The sequence below is a fragment of the Erithacus rubecula genome (genome assembly GCF_903797595.1).
Source record: "Erithacus rubecula genome assembly, chromosome: 14".
NCBI lineage: Eukaryota > Metazoa > Chordata > Aves > Passeriformes > Muscicapidae > Erithacus > Erithacus rubecula.
The window spans coordinates 11,412,995-11,439,036 of record NC_136666.1 but is presented as its reverse complement, the minus strand read 5'-3'; the positions used below and the strand labels follow the sequence as shown (position 1 = coordinate 11,439,036).

At 40.5% G+C, this 26,042-nt stretch overlaps 1 protein-coding gene across 4 annotated transcripts in view; it reads left to right on the top strand.

Annotated features, from left to right (window-relative positions):
- The window catches only part of PDE8A (phosphodiesterase 8A), a 138,114-nt gene that overhangs the window by 47,584 nt on the left and 64,488 nt on the right, over nucleotides 1-26,042 (top strand). The window contains exon 1 of one of the 4 annotated variants that reach the window (XM_079317841.1): nucleotides 23,840-23,953. The exons of the other annotated variants lie outside the window; for them this stretch is intronic. The gene's annotated coding sequence lies outside the window, so the exon portion shown is untranslated. Of the gene's footprint in view, nucleotides 1-23,839; nucleotides 23,954-26,042 lie in introns of those variants that run through there. 4 annotated transcript variants of the gene reach the window in all.

Genomic DNA, 26,042 nt, shown 5'->3' with positions numbered 1-26,042 from the left:
GCCTTGCATAGGTGAAGAAGAGATTCTTGCTGTGGAAGTACTAATGAAGCTTATGCCACTTGCCATGTATTACTGACTATTAAAAAAGAAAAATACTCGTGTTACAGGACATACTTCCTCTACTTTCTTGTTTTAATGCCAATATTTGAATCTCTGAAGTGAAACCATATGTTACCAACCAGTACTTTTTTCCTCATAGAATTTTTAAAGCTCTATTAAAATGCTGATGGCCTCTGTTTCTCTTGTATGTCCTCTCACTTCTATTATTTCCTTATTTCAGTGACAGCAGACAATTTCTGTTATGATCTGTTATGAGAGGCGACAACAAGAAAAGATGAAAATTTGGTTTAAAGAAACATGAAAAACATATCTGCTTAATTTTTATTTGTTTTCTCTGCAGTCTGTCACCAGAATTCTTTGTCTTCCCAGCCTCCTGCTGTTTGTAGTTTTCTTGCTGTGAAGGAAGCTACCTACATACAAATGCCCCTTTGAAGTCAGAATGTATTTCCAAAGTCATTGGTCTGGTTTATTCTTTCCTTTCACTTTTAACTCCTAGAAATTAACAAGGCAAGTGTTTTTTAATACAATAAAATTCATTATTTGAGAGTGTATTTTTAATTTGAAGGTATTGATGATACACCAGTTATGGAGAAGGCTGTTGCTGCAAGAGCTGAAGAGGGTGAAGTCCATTTGTTATTCCATAATGTGAAGAATCGTGGTTCACATGCAAATATTGGGCATTCATCTGTTAAATGATGGTCATACCTTGGTGCAGAGGTACCTGCTGGCTGGAAATGCACATACCATGTGCTTGAAAAGCATGTTATCAGGTGCTTGGATTTTGCTCAATGATGAATGGATTTCTTCCTAAGTGACAAGAGGAGGGATATGGCCTTCCAGGGCTCCACAGGGGCAGTGTGATCTGTATCACTGGAAAGATTTCCTAGTCTGATTTCTCTGTAAGATGGAACACAGCAGGGTACCCTGTGTATGGAGGGCTCTTTTTTTAAAGAATAGCACCTGTATCCTGTAAATTGGGCTGACAGCACTGACATCTGCAGTACCCTTATTTAGGAAGGAAAGACCTTCCAAAATGTCATGTGTTTTTTGGTGGATGGGCTGCCTGGTCACAGACCTCGGGTAGTCCCACAAGTATCTAGTGGAAAATCAGCAAGCAGGATATTTTAGTTTGCCTTTCCTAACTGCCTTGTTTACCATTTTAGCAAATACAAAGGGGCTTTTCTAACCACTGGATGTACTGTGCCTTCTGTATTGGAATTTATAGAAAGCTGTTAAGGGTCTAAGATATGTGGAAAAAATGAGATGATGTGGTGAGAGCAGGATTGTGTCTTATTGTGCAGATACTGTGTGTTTTGTGGTCTCCTGAGGAGCTTGTGAAGGCTTCTCTAGTGGGGCATGTCCCAGTGACTGTCAAGTATTTCTCATGTGGCATGTCCAAGTTATTCAGTCCCTGTCCTCGTTAAAGGACAGACATTTGTGTCTTGTTTTGAAGTTGGTGTATCTGTTAATTAGAGATTCTGGTAGCAAACACTTGGGGGTTTAACTGTTCCCAAAGGATTATTTTCAGCATTGTTGTTCTGCTCTCTCTCCTCCCCATTACATTTGTTCTACTGAGAACCTGTTTCACCTCATTATGGGGTGGATGCACTACCTTCATGGATGCTACCTGTTCTGCCTTATTCAAAAGATTAAAAGACCATCTGCAGTGATTGACAGAGATCCCAGCCTGCAGCACCAAACTGAAACACACACTGATCTCTGTGCAGGGCCTTGTGACAAGTGGACTTTGGGGCCACTTTCAGCAGTGCCAGCTGCTGGATCTGATTGTCTCTTCTGATTTGGAGCAGGAAGAATTATTCTGAGATTACTTTCCCTCTGCAGTTTGTACTGGGGTGGTTGCTGGTCTTAGCTGTTGATTCTAAGCCCTGTGCAGATCAATAGAGAACATAGGAACATAAACAAAACCAAATTAGACACTGCCAGTTTGAGGTTTCCCCCTCTGCAGGGCCCTTGTGGTTCCTGGGCTCGAGCTGTGAAAGGAGGCGACTGTGCTGCTGCAGCAATCTCCCATCCCATGCAAAGGCTGAGCTCCTGAGGCCATGGCTGAGAGTCTGGCAGGGAAAATGGTGTTTGCTCTGATCTTTCTACCATTGTTCAGTTTTCCTGCAAAGTTAGCAACTCTAAAGGCCCCAGTTTCCAAGGTCTAGGGGAGGTTTAGGGATTTCTTTATTTCTCTTCATGGGACCGAATGAGTTCACAGGCCAGGTGCAAAATTTTTGGATGGCCAGTGGGTTTGTTTCTTTTTCTTCAGAAGCCTACACAAAACAGTTTTAGTACCAAGCAGTCTTCCTTTTATAGTCTCTTACACACAGAGACCCTTTCAGTTTACATTTGCCCCATTCCTCCAGTGAAGATTACGTTAATGACTCTTATTACTTTCTACTGCCTTCTTTTCCTAATCTGTTTGTTTATTCACATTTATTTCTGGCATAGTTTAACTAAAGCTGAGAGTTCAATCAAACTTTCTGGCTCAGACTGCTTCAATGCTTCTGTGCAAACTATTCCTTCATGACACTCAATTTACTGATACCCTTCCTTTGGGTATGAGCATTATTAGAAAAAAATTTGGTAGCTGCAAGAGTGAATACCTCTTAACCATGTCCTAAATCATTATAAAATACTGGAGAAGCTCCCACAACTTACTGTATTGAAAAAATCTCAAACTTTTTAATGTGCATGGTGATACATATCTCTTCTTTCTATTCAAGATTAGCTAATTTTTCTCACTGAATGAAAACATGTACACGATCCTGATTATTTAGGAGATAACATTTTCTGGATAAAACAGCAGCAGAGTGCTGCTTTTGATGATCCACCTCAGTGTGACAAATGCTCCTCGTTTTGATGAGGCATTAACCTTTCAGCTGACACATTGATGCTTTCACTGCTATTCAAATACAGGGAAGAAGGAAACGAACAACAGATTTTCAGAAATTTGCTGCACAGTCTCAGCTAACTTCAGGCATCTACACACTGCTAATGAGATGCCACAGACCTGCTTTTCTGTTAGAATTAGGGTCATCTGCAGCCGAGTGGAACAAGACTGCTGGTGTCTTAGCTGCTTTGGAGAACAAGCTCTCCTTGATCAAGTGGTGCTACAGTCTGGGTATTAAAGGAAGATGGGCTTGTTAAATAAAAACTTCCTTGGTGTTTCGTGGCAGAGAAATAAATATGGCTCTTGAGCTACTGTGAGGAAAGAAAAAAAATAAAAAAAAGAAGAGAAAAAGTAGTAGTCCTAAAAATCAACATTCTGGGTATGAACAGCTATTTTCTGGGCCATGCAGGTTGGATAAACTTGTGTGGGTTGAGTACTCTTGTTTGTGCATGTGGCTGATTAGCATGAGCTCTGTACCCAAGATTGTTGGTCTGTGTCAATCACACGTGGATGTGACAGAAAATGGCATTCTGCAGCCAAACCCAGTCCTGATGAGTCAGCAGGCTGGGTGCCCAGCCAAGCTCTGTGCCCCTCAGTGACATGGAAACCACAGCTGCTGCTGGAAAACAGGGCTCTCTTCCTTTCCATGGAGCAAGTGGAGCAAAAGAGTTTGCAAATATGGCATATTTTCTAGATTATGTATTTGCTTTTCGAGAGCGTGCCATGAAGAATGGTCACTTTAAGGAAATGTCACTCAGAAAAGGCAGCATTTTGTAACTGTATCCAGTTTGGTGAAGTTCTTATGTACACAAAGAAGAAATGCAAAATGTCAGTGTCTTGTTTAGTAAGAAACCGGTTTAAGAAGAAATTTAACTCGTAGGAAAAGCAATTACATAAGGCTGTGAAATACATTCCTTTTCTTGTCTTTTAATTTAGACCTTTACATTAAGTAAACCTAATTTTGTTTTGAAATTATTGTACCCAGAAGAAGAATTGGTAAGCTATACCTTCTGTAACCAAGCAGAGTAGAAATTTATTCTATGCCAGGGCTGAGATTTAAAGCAAAATAGTTTTATAAGGATGTAAATCTCTAAGACTTAAAAAACCCTCATTTTTTTCCCCCCACAGTCATTCAGCATTAGTAAGATTTAAATGAAACTATACTTGATAAAATACTAGGTTTATGTCCAAAATAAGAATGGTCATCATTTCCTTACATGAACAGACATTTGTTTGCTAATGCATCTTATTGGAAAGGGGATTTTAAACAACAGCATGTCAGTTTTCATGCACATAAGCTGCACTACAGATAATCTGCAGTTTAAAAACACTGATTATCTGGGGGGAAAAAAAAAATGTTTCTAGATGATGATCCTTGCCTTCAGATAACCTTCAGAAAGCAGAGAGCAGGAGCAGGTCAGGCAGGAGGAAGAAGAGGGGCTGTGGGGTGAGGCAGAACTCGGGGAGCTGGAGCTGGGTGTGAGCTCCCCTGCCACAGTGTCCCGCTGCTGTGGCTGCCACGGTGACCTTCAGAGCGGGGGTCACACCCTCAGGACCCTCCCTCCATCCCGGAGCATCCCCACCCTGCAGGATCCTCCCTCCTGGAACATCCCCACCCTGCAGATCCCTCCCTCCATCCCGGAGCATCCCCACCCTGCAGGATCCTCCCTCCTGGAGCATCCCCACCCGCAGGTCCCTCCCTCCATCCCGGAGCATCCCCACCCGCAGGTCCCTCCCTCCATCCCGGAGCATCCCCACCCGCAGGTCCCTCCCTCCATCCCGGAGCATCCCCACCCGCAGGTCCCTCCATCCTGGAGCATCCCCACCGCAGGTCCCTCCATCCCGGAGCATCCCCACCCGCAGGTCCCTCCCTCCATCCCGGAGCATCCCCACCCGCAGGTCCCTCCATCCTGGAGCATCCCCACCCGCAGGTCCCTCCCTCCGTCCCTCCCTGAGCACACACCTGGCTCAGGTGCGGGAGCTGCTCCCGTGCAGTGTCTGCAGTGGGTGGAGGTGCCCTGGGGCACAGAGGAGCTGCTGGGCACTGGGCAGTGCCAGGCTGGAATTGGAACAAGGCTGCTCCTCGTGTTTAAGTAAAACAGGAGCTGCTCCTGGGAAAGGAGAGCTGTCTGTGCAGCTCAGTGTGAGAAGCTGATAGGTGATTGTGCAGAAAGATGTACAGTTCAAGATAAAAAGAGGTGAAATCCTCGGGAGAGCACAAATTCTTGTACTTTTTGCAGATTAGTGGAATCCTGGGCATCTAGTTTTTTTCATTTTTCAGTGTTCATGGTGTATCCTTAAGCCCAGTGTTGTTTTTCCTTTAGGAAAAGGAGTTGGAATGTTTCTTTAGTCAGAAACAGAAGCTAATGCTACCTGGCTGAGAAGACCATTTCTAAAATTAAATTTCTGTTTCTATAATCACCCCCACCTTTTGTTGTATGTTTTCTGTAGAAAATCATAAATATTTTTACACAAGCTCAGGCGGTGTTTTAGCAAAAATGAAATGTCTTGCTTTCTTAAAACAGCAGATTCTGGCAAAAGCCTTTTCCTCCTTGTCTTCTGAACTGTCAGCAACAAAGATTTAAGTACTTTCAGTGGAGGTTTAAATGACTGTCTTTCTATAAACATTGCAGCTACCCAGTTGTGTATGTAATGTAAGACTTGCTGGTTCTTTGTAACAAAATCACAGACTATTTATCTTCCTCTTTTAAACAGAGCATTTTTGAGACTGGCAATATAACTTCTTAATATACAAAACTCTGAGATTTATAGTGGTTTGTGATGTTCTTTTAGAAATCTTGTATAGACAATCGAGCTGTAATTTTTAATAGAAGTGCTACTTATGGTATCTATTTTAAAATGATTAAATTTTTCCTTCTGATGTTTTGAACTATTCTTATTGTAGAGACCATAGAGCTGTTTTGCAACATTTTGGTTAGGGTATCTGGATGAGTTTTCTGAGTTAAAAATAAAATTTAAAAGTATGTATTTTAAAATTAAGGAATATTGCATAATCATTAATACGAATATTTTTAAAAACAAGTTGTAAAATTTTAATTCTTCAAATACAGACAGTAACAAAGCAGCAAATTTGGAAAAAGGCTGAAATTCAATTACAATTCTTGGAAGAGTTTGCCATTAAATTAGCTAATGGTGTCTGCATTGCCATCCAAAACTCCACTTTCTAAGTCTTAAATCAGACCAGTAATAAAGTAGTTATATATGTCATGTTAGTAAAAGGGGAGAAAGGGAGATACTCAGAAAATATTGCCTTTAGGAAATGAGTTAATGAAAGAGCTTTATTTCTTAAACTATAATTTCTGAGATATTTTTGCAGTACCAGAAGCTTCTGCTCCATTAAAGAACTGTGATATAGATAATGATTTTCACCCTTTTACGTTTCTTTATTCCTTTTCTTTAATTTTTTTTTTTTTTTAAACGATGGAAGGGTAAAATCCTTGCTTTTTCCCCTGCAGTCTTTCTGTGTCACACATGCTGCTTGGCTGAGGGTTTTCCCTGTGCCAGGAGAGTTTTGCTCCTGCAGTGTGCATGGGAAGCCCACTGGAGCAATGGGAGTGCCCTGTGCTGCCCCTGTGCAGCTCATCCAAATCAACCTGGTTTCCTGCCCTGCTGGGAAAGCCTGACAGAGCTGGCAAAGCTGAAACCACCAAGATCCAGCTGAAATTGCATTAAATTAACAGAGGCCAAAGCAAACGTAATTGGGTAGGAATTTATTTTGTGGTGGGGTGTGTAGAGTCACTGCTGTAAATGTTTCCTGACACAGTACACCAGTAAGCTCTGGGGGTTTTATTTTGTTTTATTGTTATTTCATCAGATTTCAAGCACTGATTTTAATTTGTCTGGGGTCTGCTTCAGGGGTAGTGTGTGTTTCTGTTTGGTTGTGTGCAAAATCTTCAGCCAAAATAGTGCCATTGTTTCTAAGAGTGGTGTCATAAAATATTAATTTGGGCCATGCAAAACTCCTGGAAATGTTCTCTGTTAAAATCTATGATAGCTTGGGACTAGGAACTTGATCATTATCTGAAGTTTGGTGGATCTATGCTGTCTTTAAGGATTCAAATTCATTTGAGGCTTTATGAGAAAAAAAAAACACTTTAAGGAGGAACAACTTGATGAGTAGCTCTCTATATTAATTTTTGGCATTTTGTTTGAATGATCTGACTGTAAATATTTTTCTGTTATATAAATGATGTGGATGTTACATGGGAACAAGCAGTGTTTATAACAGAGGGAAAAATTAAAATCAGTTATTTAATCAAAGCAGAATTTGCTGCATATTGTGCATTTTAGGAAATAAACTGTTGACAGAGAAAGGAGAAAATGCAACAGAATTGAAAGAAATCACATTTGTGTCAAGTTCCACTAATGCTTGAAATGGCATGCACAGTATAGTTATAAAGCTGTGATGTTAATAGGAACCACAACACTTTACTTTTTATGATAGTAAGTAAAAAAATGACCATTACATACCTAGTGAAGCATATTTTTAAAGGCTGCAAAGAACATATTTTTCAAAGGAAACTGAAATGTTGGTACACAAAAAGTTATTTTAAAATTTCAATAAGTTCTGTTTTCCCATTGTATAGAAATACCCAAGGGACAAGACTTACATGTAATGGATTAACAGTTTATATATCTTCCTGTCCACAGCTGAAAAATAAGATTAATAATGTATTGGCATGCAGAGTCTGTGTATGTGGTGTAAAGTTTTACTCTTCCCAGTCTTTTTCATAGTGATTGTCAGAATTTTTCAAGTATTTCTAACCTCTCTAACATGTTTTTTCTTATGGAATTGTGGATGCTTTTAGCCAAAATGTGTTACTTACTGGTATAATTTGTGAGTGGACTTAATAAGCTGACAATTTATTAAGATAAATCATGAAAATATTATAGTCAGCCAGACGTCAAACAGTTAAAATTGTCATAATACAGTTGTTAAAGTTGTGGGCCATTCTTCAGCCTCGTAACTATAATTTTTAAGTCACTATTTTGAAAACTTTCAGCCTTACTTAGTTTTATTCCCTTGCTTTCCTCCAGCCTGGAGTCTCACCAACCAAAAAACCCCAAAAGAGAGCCTATGCTTTGGCTGGACTGGTCTTTGTCAGGAACGTAGAGAATTAGAATACTAGTCAGTTCTTTAAACAAATTCACAAGTTTTTCCAAGGTCAAGCTCAGAGAGAGAAGAGCTTTAATAACACTATTGGACTTCATTTGGCTTCAACAATTTGTGCCTGTTCCCACTGACCTCGTTCTAACTGCCCAGGGCTGTGGATGTGAAGGGGCTGCTCTCACCTCTCCTAGACCTCATTTTGCTTGGTTTTCACTTGGTGCTGCAGTGCTGTCCACACCCCCTGTGTGGGAGCCAGTGCTGAGTTCAGAGGGAAATCCCAGCTCACCCTGACACGGTGAACCTGGAGTTTGTGGGACTGGGTAGTGCTCTAGGGCTGAGGCCATGCTAAATTTTTATAATGCAATAATTGTGGAGCAAATATGATTCCTTCCCTCTTCATTCCTTGTTTTGAATGCCTCTCTTCAGAGTATTTGAGCATTTTGTGGAAGACCTTTTGGTTGGCTGGAAAAGGCAGGACAACATCTCTTTCTATAAACGGAATAATAATTGCACTGTGTGCTGGCCAGCAGAGACCAACATCTGGATCTTGGTTATCAGTTATCTTTTAATCAAGAATATGTAAAAGTCTTTCTTCTCAGCTGCTCTTTGCCAGAGCCCAAGGCAGTCAGCAGAATAGAGTTACTGGCCTTGTACTACTTGCCTGGAAAGTCAGGAGAGATCCACTGGAACAAGGAGTGATAGCAGATTAGGATGGCATTTTAACAGTGCAAATATTCCCTTAAGAAACTAAAAATTCACCTCTTGTCTAATGGTAGTATTTTTGCTCTTTGAGATTTTTTGAATAAGTAAAGAATAAGGAGATCTTTGAGCATACTTTAAATGTTGAGAGAAACACACTTTTTCTTAGTAGAAGGGCAGCATAAATGGTCAAAGTAAGGCAAATCTTCCTGTTAGGTACTGAGTAGGGAAAAACAAGTTCTGCTCCATCCCCCAAGGGTGAGGATGGCTCTGCCTCTGCTCTGTGACACTCCAAAGTGCTGCCCTTGCTGAAATGAAAAAGGTGCTGGTGAGGACTTTTGGTTATCTTTAAAATAGAGTTATGAGTGTTTATTTGAAAGGTGTAGAGTTGGCTGGAGCGCAACAGATTCTTTGTATTGATTTGAGCAGAAAATGAATCTTTGTCTAAAGAGTAAGAGAGAGAAAACTGGTAGTTCTGTAATCTAGCTGTGAGGCAGAGAGGATTTGAAACCTTGTAAAAATCAGTCTCTAATTAGTACAGGAATTTTGGTTGGAATATGATCTGAATGCATACCCATATTGGAATTTCCAGTTCAGTATTTTGGGACTTCCTTTTTCAGTAGCAGAGGTTTTCTTTTACCCTCTGTATATCACTGTAATGAAATAGTTCTTAAGCCATTGTCAATAATGTACCAGTTCTTAAAAATATGTTGATTTAGTGCAGCCTAATTTAAAAGAAAAGGATGGATATTTTCACACAAAGAGTTTAGCTGCTAAAAAATAGCTTTAAAGGCCTGTCTTTTTAGAGTCTGACCTTTTTCTTCCTAATCTTAAGGGAAAAGGAGGGTGGAAAAGCAGAGCTGAGTTTTGCAGCTATGATAAACACACATTTATCAAGTGCAGTCTGCCTACATACTGGGTTATGGAAGTCCATGGCATCATATTTCTGGTGAATAGAGCCCTTAGTTAGGGCTCTATCCCACAGAAAATATTTGAGGTTTTTCAGTCTATACAACCCTAAAAGATGCAGTTTTCAGCTTTGCAGGAGGCCTCCCAGTGCAAAGGGAAAGTGGCCTGCTGTGAAAATGGGAAGCCAATTCAAGCACTGTCAGCTCATGTCTGGAGTGACACAGTCAAGCTCTGTCAGCAGAGCAGTCACCAAAACATTGTCACCTCTTCCCTTTGGAAGGTGCTTGGATCTCCCAGGGCTCCTGTGCCAGGTTGTCCAGGTGAAGTTACTGATGTGGGCAGGGACAGTGAAGGAAAGACTCTGTGGTTATAAAAAGGGAAGAAACCAAAACAGACAAGAGTATTCTGAAAGATGAAAAGGAATCGTGGGAAAGGAAGATGAAAACTGGAAAGTGAGGCTGGAGAAAATGAAGACCAGAAAATGAACAGAAATGCTATGGAAAGTAGATAGAGAGGAGGGATAAAACTGGAGTGTATGGAATAAGCAGCACACCTCACATGGGAAATAATAAATCAAGGATTTGGAAGTTACTGAAGGGAAAAATCTGGAAGTTTGTCTCACCTTTTTATTGGGGGGAGACCTCAACCTCTGTCTCCTTTGAATACTACAGAGTGCACAGGCTTTTTCTGAATATGTGCCATGAGTAACCTTTTTTCCTCTTAGTGGACTGGCAGTTATGAAGATAAATTTAAAAACAGATGAAAACTTTAGGAAATGTGTCTGCTTTTAAATTTCTTTTTAGTTTTAAATCTGCTTGCATAGCAAACTAGTAGAATAAGCTCCTCAATGTGGAGATAAAAATGTCATTGAGGGGTGAAAACAATTTTTCAAGCTGAACAAATTCTTACCAGTTATCTGGTAAGAAAAATATTTTCAAAAAAGTTCAAATAAATGTAATTAGTAGTGTGCTTTGGTCTGATGGGGGAGGATTGAAGTGGATTTAGTGTGCTCATGAGTCTGTTACCAGAAATGCAGCAGCACTGCAAAAATGAGATCGCTGAATGATTTAATGTGAACAGAGCCTTAAAAAGAATTACAACCATCTGATGTATCATTATGAATGTCACCAAGAATTAGAGGCCTGAGTAATGCCTACTGTCTCCTGCCCTTTATCATGCCACTTGCTGCTAATTTAGCTGTGTTTCAAAAAAGACAGCAGCCCAAGGACAGACATAGAATGGGATTTTGCAGGAGCTGGTCAATGGAAGTGCTTTTTGAGGTGGTACCTCTTTCATGCTTACAGGTATTCAGACATTTGGGTTTGGGTTACTTGGCAAGGCTTTAATTTTCTCTTTTCCCAAACTGCAATCCAGAAGTCATTTATTTTAGTTTGTTACATGGGCAGCACTGTTAAAGTGAGTTAAAAATTGAAGTTATGATTGAGGAAGATGATGCAGTGGGTCTGTGGCTGAGTGATTTTGCTCACTGAGCTGCTCAGGATAAAGACTTTTGTTTTTGTGTTTGCACAGCCCCAAGCAGAATGAGCTCTGGCATAGGGCTGGGGTCCTTGGGCTCTATCACAGAATGGATAATACAGCTGTAATGGATAATAGTAACTAGGCAGTAGTATTGGTTGGCTTCCCTGGGAGATCTTAACTCCTCTTCTCTGGACATACATTCCGGAATTTCTTTGGCATCAGACTGGTAATGAAATACTTCTTTTTGCCTGAAGGAGTTTGTTCAGTTCTTTACAACACATAAGGCTGAGATCCTCCTGAGGTTACACACACACACACACGAGTGTTTCTAAGAGCTGGCTTTGGAAGTTAACAATGTTGCCTAAATTGCCACTAAACTGATTAGAAATCTGAGCCTACATTTTTAAATCAGTGCAAAACATTTTCTCTACGTTTTGTGTTTGCACTTGATTTTTCTCCAAGACCTTTGGGGTTGTTTGCTGCCCAGATGGAGTGAGGCACTTCATTGCAAGAGGGGCAGTATGTCTTATTGATACAGTGAGTCAACAAAGTTCAATGGTAAATGTTAGCAGTGATTTAACAAGATTTGATGGCAAGGTATTCTTGATTATTTAGTGCTTAGAGAACAGCATAAATCAGATGTGTCAGGGACATCTCCCATTGAGTTGTGAGGTTCAGGCTCCTCCTGTGCAGAGGAGTCCAGGTGCAGCTGGATCAAGTCTAGGCACAGACTTGGTTGATGGTTTGTGTCTCAAGGACTACTTTGTGCACAACCCATCTAAGATGTAATGCTGGGGAAGCTTAGCAGGCTCTTAGCCACTCACCCAGGATCTGTTGCAGGAAGGAATCTCAGCCTGGAGGGAGTAACCTTGGGAGATGTCCCTGCTCAGGGGAGAGCCTGGCATGCAGCTGCCACCATGCAGGAGAGCCCTGGGCTGGCCACTACTTATAGAGTAAGATACTTAAAATCATATTTACATACTAGCAAAACATCTGGGTTGCTGTTCCAGACAGCCTTTTGCTACTGAGTTCCATTCATTTCCCAAAAGTCCAACCTAGGGTGGTTATTGCTGAAGTGGGGGGACAGAGGGGAACACATCTGCTACACATTATTACTTCTAGTTTCACCAGTTATCAAAGTGCATGTTAAATTAAGCCCCAAAGCTGTTTGCATTTTAGCATAAGACTTTATTCAGTTAAGCCTTGAAAAATCAATTAGAAAAGGCAACACAACAGGTAGGACTTTGAAATCCAGTTTCCATGGATTAAGCCACAGCCATGTAGCTGAGCCTATCCCACCTGCAGGTCAAGTTGTATATTATTTAATGTAAATCTCTCTGACTCCTGTTTTCTTAGGTTTTCTATCACACAGCATTAAACAAATTGAAGGAGCTTTAGGAGCTAACAGCTAGTGCATTTGTGAAAGGCTACTGAGAGTATCTCAACCTGCATGGGAGTGGCCATACTGTGCCAGGCTGGTGTTGATGGTACCACTGATAATGAAATGTTGAAAGCAAATACTGGTGCAAAATTATATGCAACACATTCTTGTTTACATAGTGAGAATTGCACATTTAATCCTCCATTTTTGTTTTCTCCCTTTTCATCTGTGGTGGTATCAAGAGTTGGCCCATGGTTTCTTTCTAGTGCATCTCCTTTGTCTGTGCTAGTTTGAGAGTCACAGCTACAGTATCCAGAATTTGTTGGGTTTTTTGTTTGGTTGGTTTTTAATATATTAATATTCTGCTCAAAGAACTTGAGTGGGAGCATGGGTACTTTGCAGAACATTTCTTTATTTTTTATGTTGACTTTTTCCAGGCCTGACCTATTTTGGTTCTACCATTTTGGCCTCTGAGCTGGGCATAACTGAGGAACTCATTGGTCTAAATTTACAGGATTGCTTATTGATTAAAAAAAAAATTGTTTGCCGTAAGTAATATATTCTAGTACCCTGAAACTGGTAAGTTTTTATTGAGAAGCCTCTTTTGTTAGCAGCTGTGACTTACTTTAGCATTTTGTTTGCTACATAGGATGTTAAGACGTAACTGTTCTTTTAGGCACTTATGTACTTGTATGCAAATAGTTTATTTATTCTCTATCCATTCACCCTCTCTAACACATCAATTGCTGAGTATATTGCATTCCCCCTGGGGGAATGAGGATGTCAGGATACATTTCTTCCCAGCACTTGTGGCAGTGAAAAAAATGAAGCTGCTCAGCTCTGCAGTGGGTGCTGTGTCTTAGGTAGTCTTGTTTGCTCTTCTACCTGTACACTCATTTTGTCTTTGAAAGCTCCTTTAGCAGTTCCCTCTTAAATACTGTTTGTTCCACCCCTCATTGAGATGAATGAGCCCATTCCATCAGTGGAGGAAGAACATTCTCAGTATTGCCCCAGAGGAGCTGAGGCAGGGAGTGGCTCTTGGACGTGTGTGTGTGTTTGCCACAAAAACTGCTCACAAAAGTTGGGTAAAAAAATTGAACAAGGTTCTTACTAGGGAAGGTCTCCTCTTCAGCTGCTGCTGTAGCTTTTGTTCTTTGAATGGCAAGGTGTAAAGGCAGGGGCATGCATTTGTTATTCTGTAAAGCTTCCAGTACGTTTTATCATTTGCCTTGTAAAACCATTCTGGTGTTTACTGGTGGGGCAAAACTTAGAAGAAATGTGTTTTGGGTGTTGATGTCAAATATTAATGAGTGGTTTCTTTTTTTAAAAAAGAAGTTTGAATGCAAGACTTCATGTTTCAGCTGCAGGTCACCTGCTTACAAGTGCACTGTGAGAGGGTTTGAGATGGTTGTTGGAGCTGCACTTTTGTTTTTTTGTTCTCAGGACTTTTGTCTTTGTGTACAAAAGATGCCCTGCTTGTCAAAGATGCATGTACTGTGTGCTGAGTCAGACTCCTACAAAGGAAAAATCTTTGATTTAGGGCCTATAAGAAAACAAAGAGCAAATAAAAATACTGTGTCTTTTATGGTCCCCTTTAACAAAAGAAACCACCCAGCCTGAGGGGTACATTATTATCATACATTATCACTAGCATGACATAATAATAAATTAAGGCTCCTTGGTGTGCTGAGGCCACTTCAGCAGCTCCTACCCTCATGCTAAACACAAGCAAATTGCAGTTGGTTGGGTGATTCCTCAGCTGAATCTGGATTGCAGAGAATTTTCTGTAAACAGGCCCCAGAGGATGGCTGAGAGATCACTATTAAAGGAATAACTTTCTCCTGTTAATTCTGTCTCTGCACTGACCAGGGATGGGAGTTAAACATCACCATGATTTTTTGCCAACCAGGAAGAATTTCACTTTTGCTGGCTCAAACTACTTGAAGTGTTTTTGTACTTTGAAAACCTGAAAGCTTTGATATGGTGTATACTATGAACTGATGCCAAGCTGTGACTAAACAATCTCATTAAAAACGCAAGGTAACTGAAGCAAATATTTCCTTTGAAGAGACAGTATCAGTTAAGTACTCATTTCCTCTTTAAAGCCTGACATTAAAGGGGCAAAGACAGGTGGGCTAATAAGAACAAGATAAAGCTTGTTGTGTTAGTTTACCAGCTAATTTGGCAAAAAAGCAGTCTTGTTTCCAGTTCTAAGAGCTTGTATCACTTGCATTTGTTGTGTGAGGGATCAACTGTCTAAATATCTAGTGTAATTGTGAAATGCTTTTGTGTACACTTGTAACTTGATATATTTACATATTTTCCACAAGATGTCCTATCACTAAGATAAGATCTCACCTACAGAGTACCCTTAATCTCTGCTAATTCTGAGCCTCAGCATAGGCGTCTTTAACCACAGCAAGCCCAAACCAATGCAGGAATGTTTGCTGTGGCCCTGCTGGAACTCTCTGGAAGCCAGTCAGTGGTAGCTCCATACTGAGCTCTTCCACAGGCTGTACCAACTGAGATCCAAAACACCCAACTTATATGAGTCTATCATGCATTTCCAAAATAATTAAATCATGCATTTTTTCTTAAATCAGTGTACAGGATGAGGAATCTTTCTTAGCATTATGTTCTGGTTGGTGGATTGCCCCAAGAGGAGGGTGAACAGCCTGTATTGCTGGGTGGTTTTACCTGTTTTCTGTAAGGATCTGGATTGTGATTCCTGCTGCCGGCCATTTGGGCTGGGGGCACCTCCTCTGCAGGGACATGTGTGTCCTGCCCTGACAATCCAGAGCAGTGCAGTAGGTGCAGGACACCAGTGCAGCTGATGTGACTGTATTTTTATGGTAGTCATGGTAAAGTAAGCAAAATTATTTGCCATCCAGGCACAGAATGTCATTGGCAAGAGCATGTTTGGTGATCATCTGTAGTCCTGTTACTCACTGTTTTATAGTTTCTCCCTCAAGTCTTTTTAAGAGACAGAAAGCAAGAATTTTCTTTGCTTTCTTAACCAAGGCTTTGAGCACCACCATGTAGAAGCCAAGAAAGCAAACTGATAAGGCAGAACTCTCATAGATGTATTTTATGTATCAGAGAATCTCACAACCATTTTGCCACAGATGTGACAAGAATATAATTGCAGTAAGTGATGAAGATGTGTACATCAGAGTAAAGGCTGAAGCTCAGGCCTGGAGGGATTCCCATTAGCTGGAACAGGCATTGGATAAGGCCCTAAGAAAACACATCAGACATTTTACAGAAGAGACTGAGCTTCTTGGCACACCACTTGCCTTCCAACCTCTGCCATTTCTCTTTCCATCCCCTAAAAATATATAGACATTCTTATTCTGAAATAAAAATGTGTGTTGTCAGAGTCTGTACCCCAGACTCAGCAGCACATACCAAGATACTGGGCAGATTAGCTCTGTTGACACAAAGTATTTTGCATCACTTTGTAAAACACAGGGAAAGCCCATTCCTGCTGTAGAAACTTCATAAACTGAATGTATAGATTCCTGGCTGCTCTTGTGGGACTTTTAGCACCCAGTTGTGAGTCATAACATTGAAGTTTGGAAGGAAAGAACATCTTGTAAATTGTTTCAGAATTGTCTTTCACCTTCTATTCTAATGGGCTCCCAAGCTTTTCTCTGGGTCAAGATGCATTTAATTATAAAAGATGGGAACATGAGGGATTACGAGACATCCGTGACTTTTTCCATGAGAAAATAATAATAATAAACTTTCAGTAATTTAAGGATAAGTTCAAACTTCCCTCTGGAGACTTGTACATGCATTTGCAAATGAGACAGTTCTGATGTCTGCTAAGAAAAAAAAATAAATATCTCACAACAGGAAAGGATTTGTTTGGAAGAATCTCTCCTCCACAGCTGAGACTTTTAATCACTGTCTGCACTAGAGAAGCTTTATGCTGTGTTCCCAGCCTTGCAAGCAGCCTCTGGTGCCCACAGTCAGTGGGGAGGGAGCAGAGAGCTGCACACATTTCCTCTGGCTGCTTCTCATGCCAGGCTGGAAGGGTCTGGTTCTGTCCCTGCAGAGCCCAATGAGAGATTTCCATTTTCTTCATGAAGGTCTGGATTCCTGGTAGAGCAGTGGAGAAGAAACATCAGGACTTTAAAGCCACATACCAGATCTCCTGATTTTAACCACAAGAGGTGCATTAGTCCCTCCCAGGGTGAATGGAAAAGGGAGCCTGGTGAGGTGCAAGGGGAACCTTCAGTGTCTTTGGTAGTTATATCATGTCAGAAGGTTGTACAGGTAGCTGTTAAACTGATGACTGCATTCTTCTAGCAGCACCTTTAAAAAACCATTCCTGGACTACAAAATGCTTTCAGGTCTCCTCCCTCCCCATCCTCATTTTCTGCCATCCTCCTGGGCTGCACTGGGCAGGAGCAGCATTGCCTGGCTCCTGCACCTGCCTTGCTGCTTCTCAAACAGGTCCTGCCTCTCTCCTGCCCCTGCATCCTCAGCTCTGGGCAGGTGCCCCTCCTGCTGCAAAGCCTTTTCAGTAGCACCATGGTGAGGCTGGTTTGGGCAGCCTGCACAGGTGCCCAGGGCTGGCAGCAGAGTGTCCCCAGCACAGCAGGAGGCTCCGTGAGCATCTCCTGCCTCAGGCTGCTCAGCTGAAAACCCACACGGACACAGCCTGGAACTGAGAGAGACAAATATGATTCCATTTGTGCAAAAGGTGAGAGCACTTCCCAGGAAAGCTCCTGCTGGACAGGCAAGTGGGTATTTAAGACCCTGACATTGTCATCTGCTTTAACTTTCATTCCCATCAACTTTCTGAATGTTCTCTCTGGGCATAAGTGGCCCTTTAATGGAATTGTTTTTTCCTGTAGCTCATCACAAGTCCTGCACATTTATCCTCTTGTTTGGAAAAAATTCTAAATATTCACATGAGCTTAGGCATAATTTATTTTCTTTTGTAGCTTAATAAAACCTTGGGTTTCATTCCATCTAGCTATCTTCAGGGATTTACAAAAGGCCAGTGGGGCTGAAACACAGGACTGAACTAAGAGATAAAGGAAAACAAACAACTGTATGAATACCTAGTATTTGCTCTGAATGCAGTGATGCAGCTTTAAAAAAAGAAAAAAAGTAGATGGTAAATTATTAATGCTTCTAGGAGGAAATAAATACAGTGGTGTTCCTGCAATGTCTGGCTTGCTCTAAAATGCAATGTATTTATGCAGCTTCTTCCCCAGTCCTGTTGAGCCCGAGTTGTTCCCCCAGAGCTGTGAGAGTTCCACGTGTGCCCCCAGGACACAGCCCTGACTCACAGGTTGGCAGTTTCCTCCTTTTGCTGAAATGTCACTGGTGTGGGGCACTGCTTGTTTCAGGAGAAACAATTCTGTAGGCAGCCATCCCTCCTTGGCAGTGGAGGGGCTCTGTCTCCTGCAGGAGAATCTCTTACCTGGTGAAGATTTAGAACAAAACAAATGCATTTGCTCCTGTCCCAGCCTGCACAGGAGTAAGTGTGGATGGAGTGTGTGTTCTGTGCACTGGGGCCTCAAAAGACACTGATTTTATGCTGGCAATGACAGACTTTGGACTCATAGAAGCCTTTTTTTTTTTTTTTTTTTCCTTAAGACCACCAGCTTCTCTTCATGTGGACCACAGATGTTTATTTGGCATAGTGAAAAATTCTGCAGAAGGAAGAGTTTCTTAAAAGTTATTGTCATATTACAATATTTTGGCTCCCATATCTCATGCCAAAAAAATAAAAGCTGAAAACTTTAGGCTGCTTTTCAACATTTGGTGACTATGTCAGTAACCCAAGAGAATTCATAGTTCTGTAGAAATATGATGGCAATGATTATTCAGACTGCCACTGTTTTCTTTTTTATTTTTTCAAATGTGTGATGGTTGTGGCTCTACCATAACTTCTGCACTTCATTTGGAAGGTGATTTGCAGAGTAAGGCAGGAAAAGGGAACTTGCTATTTTGCCATTTCTGGCCTGAGTGAATGATGATAAAATGAAAATTAATGTCTTTAAGTTCCTTAACTATATGCAATTCTTGAAGAATCAGACGAATTTCCTAATTAATAGAAGTGAATTTAAAAGCAGTATAAATTAGGGGACCTTTTTCAATTTTAGACTCACATTTATAAGGAAGTGAGGCACCATGACTAGAAATACTTCAATATTCTACTTGCAGGTATTTCACTATAGTTTCACCTAAAAATCTTTGTTACTATATCAAGTATTTTGCTAAAACATTAGTAAGTGGTTGTGAATTATGGAAGGTCTGCTACTAATTTGAATCCATACCATGCAGTACAAGCTGCATGAACCCAGAGGGGGTGCATTTGTGTGCCCCCCTCTTCATGCTGTAGGAGATTTTCCATTCTATTAGCCCTTAGAATCATTTTAGGTACTTGGGAAAAATGTGTTTTGTTTAAAATATTTTTTGTATCAGGCAAAGATGACTAAACCCAAGTTTATTTAGTTTTAAAAATTATCAAGCACCTTTTTAGTAAACGAGTGATACTGCATTCCTTATTCTGGAGACATGCTTAGATTCCTCTTAAAGCAGACAAATCAGTACAGTAAAAATACTGGAGTAGTTAATTATGTTTTGCATTTTAAAACAGTCTTTGCTGAGACATTTACTATAAACATGGCAAACGAGATGCATTCACTTTAAAAGTCCTTCCATTGTGTTTATCAAATAGCTGTTACAGTATTTTCAATGCTGTATTGAGTTGGAAAAAATCTGAAGCTGCTTTGTGTATTTTCCCTCAAGGTTAAAGGTTTGAATCATGGGATAATGTGTGATATCTCTAGGGCTCCTTGAAACAGTTCAAGAACATGCACAAAGGACTGTGGTTTGTGCTATATTTGCACAGACTTTAACATCATGTTCCTTTGGCTTAAAAACAAAGATGAAGATACTGGGAAAATATCCTCTCCTTTAACGCCATGGTATACATTTTCACAGAAAAACCTATAACCATTTTGTGAGGTGCAAAAAAGTAGACATGCACTATTTTTTTCTGTTGTGATTTTTCTTTTAAAACTGCCCTATCAGTGAGGAATGAAAAGAAGTGCACTTTGAAAAGCAAATGTTCCCTTTCTCGATTAGAATTTAATTCTCAAACAAGTGATTTATGGTTTGCTTATGGTATGGCAGATTACAGTATTTGAACTCGAAATCTCTCTCACATTTAAAAAGTAATTGTTAAATATTTTATTCACTTAAGAGAAAAGCTGTCAAAAATTAAACCCCTTGGTATGTATTTGTGAAATATATTTGTCTTGCTTTTTCAGCTGACACATCCCAAGAAATGCTAGTGAGCTCTTGGATGAGAGTTGTATTCTCTCTGATGAGTGAGGATTTCTTGTTAGCTGCTGGGCAGAGGCTATAGGAGCCAAACTGTGTTTCCACCAGGAAGAGATCTAAACTCGTGCTCCCTGGCTTTACAGTGGCTTTGGACAGTCTGCACAAATCTGGCTGCAGCTGCACAGTGACTGTGATTTGCTCTGCAGCCTCTGCAGTCCTTCCAGGTCAGACAGGACACAGCACACAGGTGTGTTTCTGCTCATCTTTTTATGGGCAGCTGTAATCCCTCACAAAAAACCCAAAAAAACACCGACAAACCCCAAAGTTAGAATTGTAAGAAAAGACCTTTCCTTGAGTTTTTGGACCATGTAATTAGCTGAGGGAAGTCATCGTTGTTCTTGTGTCCCCTCCTAGTTTCCTCTGTTTATGCTTACTTTAGCATTTGCTGTCAGTGCATTTATGCTTTCTGAGTTATTGTCTCTGATTGTTCTGTGTATAAATATGCCAGTCCCAGAGCTCTTGGGTGCTCCTGTATGCAGATACCTCCCAGTTTTTAATGTATTTCTCCTCTACACCACCCACTGAGCTATTGCTCAGGCGTGCAGGGAATAAACAACTCCACCAGGGTCACACAAAAACTCTGTGGTAGACCAGGAACTTGAACCCTGCCTTCCTCAGCTGCCTGTCTACTCTTTTTCTTGCTTTTTTGGTGCTCACTTTTCTTACCACAAAAATCAAACACGCTCTGCTTCATGCTTGCTTTGTTGTCATCATGGGCTGTGTGTCACAGACCTGGGGTCTGTTCTGTCCTCCTGGTGTCCGTGGGACACTTTTTATGGCAGTCAACACTTTGGGGGCCAAAGGGGCAGCAGGGCCAGGACATTCAGGCTGAGCCCAGGGCCATGGTGTGGTGTGAGCAGTGCCACGTTCTCCTCTGGATGGGACACAGGATGGTTTCAGCAGGGGTGGCAGGTTGTCTCTGGGTTTGCTGTGTCTGTGAAGTCTGTCCAGAAGCCAGGGGCTGACACTCTTGTCCAGTGAGCTGTGCAGAGGTGGAGGTTCCTCTTTCATTTTTCAGCATTTGACCTCTGTACAAATGTGAGGCTGTTTCCATCTATTCTCTCCTGTGCACAAACAGTGTGGTATTTTATGACTAGAAAAGAAGGCAGATTTGGACAGCTGTGTTCCCAGTGTATACAGTTCTATATATGTTTGTCTTTCACTTGAGAAAAAGACAAAGTGCTGGTTTTGATTACTGTTATCTTTTTAGAAAGTTGTCTCTGAGTGTATTTTCAGAGTCTTTACTGTGCATGTGTGACACCTTGGTGGTACTTACTGATCCCACATTTCTTAGCCTTACTCAAGTACTGCCTGAGTTGCTTTCTGGATATAATAAAAGGGTTGGTAAAAGCTTAATACTGCTGCAGTCTCTACGTGAATGATTGCATGGAACCAGTTATTCTTTTAGAAGTGTTTGAAGATGTCACATTACATCCTATTGATGCATTGCAGCAAGTTCTTCAGAGAGCTGTGTCATGCTTATTACCTTGCACATTTTATGTTGCTGTGCATCATCTTTGTTGGTTCTGTTTGGCAGGAAGTTGGTCATATGGCTTTAGACTTTTCCTGTTGGACCTGTCTTTTCAGCAGTTTACATGAATTTTAAAAGGGGACAGCAATGCTTTGGATGTTTTGCCAAAATCAACACTACTTCTGGAATGGAATAAAGTGCAAAACAAAAAGGCCATATACATCTTTGAAGGTAAAATCTTCCTTGGTGAACTGTCATCACTTCATTGACTGTGCTAACACAAGTGCAGATTTAGACCACCTGGAAGTGTCCCTAGTGAAGCACAGAACTTCCCTTTTCTTAACTTCTTCAGCTTCAGTTTTCAACTGTGCCTTTAGAAAAAGGGAAAGACTTAAAAATGAAATCATAATCTGATTGCTGAATAAAGACAATAGAGTGAGCATCCAGAATAAGTATCATTCTTTGTGACTGATGAATCTTGCTCAAGTAATTTTCCATTGTTTTGGCTTTCTGTGGTCACTGCATAAAAAAGAGCATCAAATTAATTAACATTGCCAAGTGAAAAAAATGCTTCAATGTTAGAAATCAAAAATAAGGAACTACTTGTACAAGAAGCTATAAAAGTATAGTCTTTCTTTCCCCTGTGATATGATCACCTTTTCAAGGGTGGCAAGACTTTAGGAGGGAGAGCTGGTTTGTAGATTCATCTAGGCTGTGCCATTTCCACCTGAGCAAAAAAATAAAAGTACAGTCATGGTGACTAATAAATATATGAGACGTTCATCTCTGATTGCTTACAGTTAAGTAAAATTTCCCCCACACACAATTTTTTCCTGTAACTGTGTAACTACATTAGTGGTTGCCTTTATGGAGTAGCTTCTATTTTTAATTTTGATCTGCTTCTGTGTTCTAATGTAAAACTTGAACTCCCAGTTGGATTCAGTACATTTATCTTCAAGAAACTCCTACAGCACTGTGGTTATTTGTTCCAGCCTTTTCGTCCCTGTGAAGAAATGTCAAAATTATTCTCAGGATAATTTTGTGTGATTATCATGAGATTATCATGGGATTCTTGTGTTGAAGAGGCCAGAAGTTAATGTACGGAGAGGCAAAATCAAGCCATGTAAAGAGCAAAAAGAAGAAAAGGGTCTTGCATAAACTGGCTGAAGAGAAGTGAAAAGCTACTCTGGAAGAAAAGGTAGAAAGCTGAGAAGATAATAGTGGGGACAATGGTATGGGAGGAGCTGGAGGGGAGCAAAGATGTAGATGGTGTGAAAAACGTGTGGTATTGACAGTACTGTAAATGAGGAAGAGGCTTCTTTAGTTTGCAGCAGTAACAGGAGAACCACTGGAGAAATTCAGAGATTTTAGCTGCTCAATTTAGGGTGGAGTGAAAAGTCTAGAGGTAATAAATAAATAAAATAAATAAAATAAATAAAAGCTGAACAGTCAGGACAGTGAACCAGTAACAAAGAGGTTTAGCAGTAAGGAAAGTGCACAGCTTGGAGCTGCTGGAGAGGAGAAACACAAGACATATGTACAGAGTAAATTTATTGTCTAGTTTTGCAAAGTGTTTTTAAAACTGATACAGTAAACAACTGTAAGTTTTGCTTTTAGTTTCAAGGCAAAGATTTTTAAGCAGAGTCCTCCTGCCTTAAATAGTCCAAACAAGTTTTTCTTTGTTTTAATCAACAGTGCAATTTTTAGATGAAATCCAGCAAACGATCAGAAAGCAGAGTAATACAGGTATCAGAGGAGAACTGTCTCTGTTGTTTGCTTCCTCATGGTGTGGGTTGTTGCACAGGTCAGAAGCACGTGGCATGTATAGTAATAAATTGATTTACAAATGGCCAGCCTGGAAACTTGGCAGTGTTGTTGATTGTTTCATGAAAACCAGGTACAGAAACCAGAGGAGCTGGGACATTTCCTGAAGGTGAAACACTCGAGCTTGGAGGGAGGAAGGAGTGCAAACTGCCAGTGAGTGTCACAACCTGGAAGCAATAGAGAGTGCTGGTGGGGGGAGAGCATGTCGCAATAACAGCCAGTTGCAACATCCCAGAAAATGCTTACACAGATGACTTTAGAAACCAGGGAGATGTCATGGTTCAAATGGCAGTACATTCACTGCTATTCCCAGAAAAAGCAGAGGGAGCTATATGAAAAAAATACATCAGATAAATATATTTGAAAGGTATCTTGAGTTTAGTAACCTTACATAGCCCAGACAAAGAGTTTCTTCTGAGCTCCGTGCTGCTGGGAAAGGCTCCTTGGAGGCCATAAGAAGGCACTAAGGTCAACAGGACCTACTGCAACATTTCCATGGCTGGCTGAAATGCAGAGACACAACTTCCCAAGGTTATTTTTGGGAACCCAGAATATCGTGGGGGTGTGACATGCTCTCCTGAAGCACTGAGCACCTCAGAGCCCTCATGGCTTCAGTTGCTTAAACAGCAGCTATGAAGCACAAAGAGTATCCAAACCTTTAAAGTACAATAAACAGGGAAAATGTTTGACTTGTGTTTTTTCCTCCAACTATGAGACTGGTTCCCCGAACTCGTGAGTATTTTTAGTTAAGTTAGTTAAATACAATTTCAGTAAACCTATTACTTCTCATTCTAAGACTGCTTTTTGGGCTATGGCTGAGTGTAATGTAGTATAGGAGAGAAAGATACATATTTTTTCTTTTTTTAAATTTTTTTACTTTTAGTTTATGCCTCCATTTTATTTCTATACATATTTCTGTAAACTGATTTTTTCCCTTGTTAGTGTTGTTCATTTGGTGGAAATTTAGTGAGAAGCCGAAGCTTTTGTGAGAGCGCATGGATAAATTAGGGTGATATCTGAATTTGTAGATTTTAAGATTTAGGCATGGTGCTTAAACCCAAAGGTCTCTGTCTCCATCTGTTGGAATGAGAAGGGCATAGCCCCAATGGCTGTTTGTTTGGGCCCATCACATGGAAATTGTAATTTTATTTTATTCTCTTCTTCCACCATGTTCAGTTTAACCAACATCAGCAACAGCAGTGACTTGATGGTCTGCTTTGCCGTGGAGGGAGAAGTTTGTCTTCATTGGAAAATAACAATTGTGGCAAGACCTCTTAAGGTGCTCAAACATTGATTCTGTCTCCTTAAAGGCAGGGTGAAGAACTTAGAAATACTTGGGATATAAATTACTTAGGGTCCAATGCCAGTCAGGGTCTGACTGTCTGACTTCAGTAAGGAACAGACCTGGGCCTTGGAAATAGAAGAAGTTTCTGTCCTACTTCACCCAAACTACACTGAATGTTCCTGCCAGGGGCTGCAGTGTGGAGAGGCTGTGCAGCCTCCCCAGGAGCTCTCCTCAAAAGCTGATTGTTCAGAATCTTCCTCCTCAGAGAGATTTCCCTCCTGACCCTAGAGAACATTCTCTGGAGAGTTCTCTACCTCTGCCTGTCCTGGTGTGTCAAGAAGGGTGTCATGGACACCACAGGACTTAGCAGGGATTGGGCAACGCTGTGATTTGGACAAAATGTGTTTCTAAATGTTAAAATAATATGTGTTTATATTTTTCTTTTCCTATGATGAAAGGACAATACTGCCTATAAATCAGTTCTTTTCTTCAGTTACTACTGATACAGTTACATCCATGTAAAAGGTAGAAAAAGTAAGAGAAGTTCATTCAGTTTTCAGATATTCTTATATTACATTACAATATTCAAAATGGTCCAGAGGTAAAAGAGATTTTAGTAAATACCTGAAAACAAATGTTGGAACTACATGGTTTTAAGGTTCCTTCAAACCCAAACTATTCTATGATTATTCATTGAGGGATTAAAGGACAAGCTTTGACAGGTTCCTGAAATGCATGTGAGCACCAACTAGGATTTTCAGCAATTCATGTTGTGAATTCTCTTGGATGCTTTAAGAAGTTATGAGTCACCTCTCTGTCTTTATGTGCTTAAACACCCATAAAGATTCTGTATTTGTTCACTAAGAAAATCTCAGCCTTGTAAAGATTTAATTAGGAAGCTACCTTGATATGGACTGTGTAGTTCATCTAAGAGGCAGGAATTTCAGTTTAGTAGGCTCAATACATCTTCTTTTGTTAATTTTTTCTCAGTGTTTTTCTCCTCTATAGGAGAACTTTCTGCTGCATGGCAGCAAATGTGCTGTGACTCCTAACTGGGCAAGTAGCCATCCCCAAGGCTTAAGGAGTGAGGAGTTTTGCTCTGATGTTTGTGCCTTATCTTGGACTTGCTCTCTGGTGGGGAAGAGTCTGTCCTTGGAAATGGCAAAAGTTTTCAGAACTGGCTGAAACAAGTACACAGCACTTTCCATTTCTTTGTGGTATAAGGTGCCTCACCCTATCTCAGCCTGGGTTTTAGAGTTCATCCAGCAGAATTTAGTTGGGTACTCAATTATTTTGGCTCTTAAAGAACTTAGGAGTACATTTGACTTTGGAAAGGATAGTGTTTCCTTCGAGGGGTGCTTGGAACTTCCTGGTGTAATAGTGTTTTAATGTAGTGCTTCTTAGGTTAATTAACCTACTCAAAGAATGTCCCTTCTAAGGGAGGCTTTTTTCTAAGCAAACAAACTTCCTATCAGTTTTTCAAAAATAGCACACCTAACTTAAATACGTTTTCCAAAAAAATCACACAAACTTCAA